Source organism: Montipora capricornis, chromosome 10 (assembly GCF_036669925.1).
Source record: "Montipora capricornis isolate CH-2021 chromosome 10, ASM3666992v2, whole genome shotgun sequence".
Lineage (NCBI taxonomy): Eukaryota > Metazoa > Cnidaria > Anthozoa > Scleractinia > Acroporidae > Montipora > Montipora capricornis.
This window is the reverse complement of record NC_090892.1, coordinates 46023436-46029938: the sequence shown is the minus strand read 5'-3', so window position 1 is coordinate 46029938 and position 6503 is coordinate 46023436. Positions and strand designations below refer to the sequence as shown.

Sequence of the window (6503 nt, the reverse complement as noted above, 5' to 3'; positions counted from 1 at the left end):
TGTTATAAAGCCGGAATACGTACAAATGTAATGTGTCTAGCACCGCATGTATGATAATCGTAGTACTTATGAACGAGTATTTAAAAATTGCTCTGATGTAGATTCAGAGCCACGTTAAAATATTGCCAGTTGCGAAGGTAGCGCTGAGTTCGCCCTAGAGAATCTTTTGAACTTTGCACAGAGTTTTTTTTAAGCTTAGCCTGTTATATACGTTCCAGCAATAAAATTATTGAGTTTTTGTGATACAAGCAAAGACGAAACATAGGGAGGTTTTAAAATGGATTGCATGTTACTGTGGTAACGTCATAATATTGAGTGCATTTTGTTTACAAAGCTGCTTGGTGATACAGTGGTTTGAAAAGTCAATCCTTCTATAACTACACTTTCTCAAGTGTTAAAACTGTTTCTCCTTACGTAGAACTCATGATCGCTGGGATACCATTGGCTTGCAGTGCTCTCACATGAAGCTGTTAAGCCAAACTAGAGATGATCATTTTGTGAGTGCCTGACAAACCTGTCATACATATTCACACAAAGAGACTTGAAAGTAATATGAAAGAGTAATTTACAGTTTCTACAATTATCAAAATTGACTAATTTTTATTTCAAAATAATACATAACAGCCTCAAGACAAATCCAGTGAAAGTTGACAACAACAATCTAACTTGCTATGTTATGCAATCTGAAGCAGCTACAAAGCATTAACATAATTTGCACAGTCTTAGAAAGTATGCAGATCAGGCATTGAAGGATATCCCATAATATCAAATGGATTTTTCCGTTATACACTGATTATTTTTTCCTTGTAAATTTTTTTTATTTCTAGTGGTAGTGGTTTATCCAACTACCATAGTATTCTCATCAAGGAAAGTGTATTCAGGAACCTGTAATTCAAAACAGAGAGAAGAAAATGCCCATGAATTAATTAATAAGTCTGCAATAATTATATTGTAATTATTCATCAAAGAACAATGCCTTCTTTCAAACAACACCAAATAAACAATTCCACCTCACCCCCCCCCCCCCACCCCCCCCCCCACTTTTTGAAAATTGAAACTATGTTCTCATGAAAATCAACAGGCAAAATAATCAGAACCTACAGTTGTTTGAATGTTATAATTACATGTACATGTATGTCTCACTTAACACATATATTTCAACATTTCCCTACTCTCATTTAAAATTAACCAGTGGGCCTAAAGAGTGGTCTACATTGTATGAAAGAGAATTTAACTCACCACAAGTCTTCTAAAATTGAGTTTGAAATCCCAAAACATCTGTACTTTAAATTTTGAGTTGATGACACAATTTTCTCCTCTAGTCAACACAACTATCTTAAAATTTTGAAGTCAGCAATAGCGGCTCCTCAAACAGGAAAATTCTATATTCTACTTGTAATGGACAAACACGCTATCAAAGCTAAGGGTTTAACGTTTTGAGTAATGGAATTGATAAACATTAATTTCCAATGCAAACAAATAACTTCTTGCTAATGAGATATTCTTCTTATTTCTTCTTCTCTCACCTCAAGATGTAGTGGTGCTGGTCCCTTTCTGATCCTTCCAGACACATCGTAGTGAGGATCCGTGGCAGGGACAATAATATCCTCCATATTCCCCAGAATTAGCAAGAGGAACACAGCCAAGATGAGTAACATACACCAATCACCACTAGCCAATCATCTCTGACAACACGTGCCGAGTCATCCTCTGGATCACGCAAAATAGCTGTATCAACTTTGCGAACGTCTTCAACTTCTTCAGAAGACCGATGACGGACAAACAACGGCTTTCCACGCCACTTAAAACACCATGTTTTTCCTAAATAAACAAGGAAAATTTGCTATCTTAAGATAAATGCCAACAGAAAGTCCATAAAATCTGTCTGTTAAAATACAGCTTTCCAAGGTAAGAGAAGAACCTGGTACTTCATGTTCCAAGGTGGGTTTCTGGCTAAGCAAATTTATTTACATGAACTTAAGGGAAACAATAATTTAATAAAAGAACAAAAACATTTCCATTTTTGAACAGTAGTTTCATGGTTTCTACATCAATATCTGTATGGGACTTCCAAGTTTACAAGTTTATTATGTTCTGTGAACAATTTGTATATGTACATTAAAAAGGACCAAAACGATTTTACTATAATCCACAAACAAACAACAAACATTACCTAGTTTAGCAAATCATCTGCTAAAAAAATAACTCTAGATACTTTTACAGTCATTGCCAGGAAAACTACAACGTGATTTTCACAGTTTTTCCATGGCAGACAATTCCATATTAGTAGGATTTTGATCTTGTTTTCAATTTTGTCAACCACTTCACCTTCTGGAATAGTTGACAAATCCACTTCAATTTTTGCCATAGCCAAGACATCAGCTGATGCACTCATTGTTGACAGAAAATCAACCACCACGTTCTTTCCAATGTGTACACCAGTTACACCCATCCCAGCCACCATGAGATATGTAAATGCTCGCCGATTGATTTCTGTTGAGGTCGATGTGTTAGGATCCAAAGATGATTCCCTTCTGTAGGATGAAAAGTCTGGCATGGAAACATCTGTATGGCTATATCTTACTTGAGTCTTTCCTAACAATAGACATCATGACCATATGGTTAAAAATTCATACTATTCAACTTCCAAAGAACGTTCCTCAGAATCGTAAAACAATGAATTTGTGTGAGACTACATTTTTTAAAATACTGTACACACAAGGTTCAAACCAGGTGATAGACCACACTTCAAATATATACATTTCTTTCAATTTAGATACACAGCAGTCCCAAAATACTCTGTAACCAGCATACTGATTTTCCCTGTCACATCATCTATTGTCATTTCTGTAGCCAAAAGAGATTGACTGGCTGTTAAAACAAACAGATCCAGTGGTCGACAAAAATGAATATCAAAGGAGAGGAAAGAAACTGTATTTAAATAACTGTCCAGTCATTCTAGCACTAGAGCGTTAATTGGGAACACTGTAAACTGAAATCAACAATTAACACAAATCAAGTCAAAGGTTGGTTTTTGAGGAAAGGGGAAAACCGGAGTAGCCGGAGGAAAAACCTCTCAGTGCAGACAGAACCAACAAACTCAACCTACATATGACGCCGAGTCTGGGAATCGAACCTGGTCACAATGGTGGGAGGCGAGGTGAGCGCTCTCACCACTGCACCATCCCTGAGCGTTAAAAACAAAAATTAATGTTTGTAAACATTGAGTATGGCTATTGCATACAAACCTTGGCAGAATGATTTAAGAATGCATATAGCCATTGTGGCATCCTCTGAAGAATGACACACGCCATTCACATGCAAATAAATGGCCTTTCTTCTTGGATTTCTAGTCACCTCGGCATCATCACTCACAACATTGCCTATTGACACCGAGGACGCCCCCAGTTGACAAGTAATACCGTTTGGCATTATCACTCCCAGGGGTCAATGGGCTAATATTATTGCTGACCGGCTGGGAAAGCTTCCATCAAAGGAACAACAGCTTTCGAGAACACAACACTTTATTCTCAGCTCACATGCAGCCATGTTCGTTTTACACACACAATACGGCCCATGCGGAATACTGCGAACCCCTATGATACAACGACAGAACTACCTCCTATCAAAATTATTACGTGTACAGTACAAGTGTAGTATGATTGACCAATACTCTAATAACCAAGCTGAGCAGTGCCTTTTTATAAGCACGCACAATCACGGTGCAATAAGAAAATGGTTTGTTCACTGAATGGACTATTAAAAATTAACCCAAACAAAAACTAAACAAAAATACTGTCCGACTGCCAGACATCTTTTCAATGCATGTGTAGAAAGATTATATTTGCTTAACTGTGGCTTCACCTCGAAGCGCTCGTTAATCATCGTATACCCAAAAACAACATTCGAGGCAATATTCGGTATTAAAAAGAAAAGAAAAACCTCTAAACTCACCAAAATGTGTAGTAGTAGCCACAAGATTGCCTGTGGGCGCGAGTTTTGCTATCGAGTGGTTTGTGAAAGTAGACGGCGGACTCTGTACTGTCTCAACAGCTGGAATTACGACAGCAGAAGCCCCTTTCAAGGAATGCGCAATATGCGTAGTAGTAGCAGTTAGATAACGTGAAAACCCAGGAGAAATACACTTTGAAGAGAACATCCTGGACAATATTTTCCAGTCAGTCAAAGGACCGGCTCTTAACTTAAATTTTTTAAGATGGCCGACGATATTACGTCACAGTTTACCACAATGCAATGCGGTAAAAACAAGCAACCGCTGACTTGTGACCAAAGTTCACACGCTCCATCAATGGCGCCATTTTCGAAGTTTTACTTCAAAGTTTGTATGACAGAATTGAGAAGATTTCACTGCGCTGACAAGCGAAGTCTTAAAACTTCGTCTACAAGCTCTCAATCTTCCCATCGCGGGCTCACGAGGCCAGCTTCTCGCCCGTTTCAAACGTGCCTTGCCGGGAAAGGCGACCACACCACCGAAAGTCTTTTGTTGCACCTTACCGAAGTGTGGAAAGAAGCCTTGGACGAAGGGCTTAAAGTAGGCGTATTGTTCATTGACTTTAGGAAAGCCTTTGATTGTGTAGATCATGTCATTCTGGGTGAGAAACTAAAGGCTTTGGGAGTGTCAGAAGATATGTGGATTTGGCTGATGGATTATTTAGCAAATAGAAGCCAATTGACACAAATAGATGGCGCTTTTTCGGAATCTAAACCTGTAAAAATTGGGGTTCCTCATGGTTCCCTGTTGGGACCTAGGCTCTTTATTACCTATACACATATTACCACAGAACAGGCGGACGACTACGGTCAAAACACGCCAGTTAAGGCGACCCAAGAGGAAGTCCCCCACGAATCGAACAGACGGAGAACCTGCAACCCGTCCCGCCACCCCGGTCGATGAAGACGAAGACAGCGCCCTCTCGGACAACGCCTCGTTTTCTTCTATCGAGGGGATGATTGAGCCCGGTCCAGAGCCGGTTGCTTTCGGCTCGCAACCCACCACAGTGTTCAGCCCAGCTCAACGTTTCGCCATCGAGGATCTCGTGTCTAAATCAGTTCGCTCAGCTTTGTCGACATTTCAAACTTTGTCCGCCGCACACCTTCCATCCTCAACCAACCAGAGCTGTTGCACTCCTGGTATGGCCTCTTCTCTGGGTCTTTCAAGGCCATTAGGCAAGTCTTTGGAGGACAAAATCCGCAGGGGTGAGTACATTGACTTTGCGTTACTTTTGCCTGACAACTTGTATCAGTCCCAGACCCCTGAAATCCAGTTGCGCTTGGACGATTCATCCTCAGGCCCCATGGGTTCTCCGGTCACCATGGTGCGAAAGAAAAAACCTGTCATTGACACATTCCAGAAGTGGCTAGATGCATATATGGCCTACGTGATAGTCCTTGTGTCTGCCTACCCACATAGGACACTCGAGCTCATAAAGTACCAGCAAATAATTAGCAGAGCGGTCACTAAATTTAAAGGTCTGGCCTGGTTATCATACGACCAGCAATTCCATCGCCGAGCGGCTTATAACTTATCCCTCAGCTGGGATAAAGTAGACCTCGAGCTATGGACAGTGACTTTCGCGGGCCTAGCTAAGCCCTATTGCAACGTTTGCTCGAGCCCCTACCATGCTGAGGATGTCTTCCCTTCTGCTGACCTCAACAGGAGACCGCGGCGACCTCAAACCCTGTGCTTCGATTTCAACAAGCCTTCCGGTTGCCGACGCCGGAACTGCCACTACCCGCACGTTTGCCGCCGCTGCCATTCCACCAACCACGCCGCCCCAGACTGCCCCCAGCAACAGCCCAACAACGCCAGCAAGTCCACTAAACCCATGAGCGTGGCAAGAAATAAAGTGGAGCAGTAATTGTGCAATCAGAGGCCATTGGTATCCTCACTGATTGACATTTATCGCTTAGAATTAGAATTAACGCATAACTCCGTCGCAACTTTGTTAGTAATCTACTTAGTACGCTTACTCAGGGCCGCGTTCATCCCGGGTCTCCCCTAACCTAATTTCCGTGGGCACAGCACCCTGACGTAGTCTCTTTTAACCTCCACAAGGAGATAGCTCTGGGAAGGGTAGCGGGACCCCACCCCTCCCCGCCCTTACCAATGTCACCCCGTAGGAGTGATCCCGAAAAAGCACTCGACCGAGTGGCGCACTATTTATCACCTCTCCTACCCCCCCGGGCGCCAGCATTAACGACCACATTCCTAAAGACCCCTACTCTCTTAGTTATGTTCGGGTCGACGACGCCATTCACATCCTCCAATCCCTGGGTAGGGGAGCTTTCATGGCCAAAACTGATCTAAAATCAGCCTTCCGCCTCATACCCATTCATCCTGATGACTGGCACTTACTGGGAATTCATTGGCAATCCCAGTACTATGTCGATATGTATCTACCCTTTGGGCTCCGTAGTGCCCCGTTCCTTTTTAATCATTTGTCGGACGGTCTAGAATGGATTCGTAAAAACAACTACGGCAT

The 6503-nt window shown here is 42.0% G+C and overlaps 2 pseudogenes; one reads left to right on the top strand and one right to left on the bottom strand.

Moving 5' to 3' along the window:
- Positions 1-822: 822 nt before the first annotated feature.
- On the bottom strand, positions 823-4238 carry LOC138019903 (uncharacterized; annotated as a pseudogene).
- A 2029-nt stretch (positions 4239-6267) lies between these two features.
- Positions 6268-6503, top strand: part of LOC138020911 (uncharacterized) — a 1150-nt pseudogene continuing 914 nt past the window's right edge.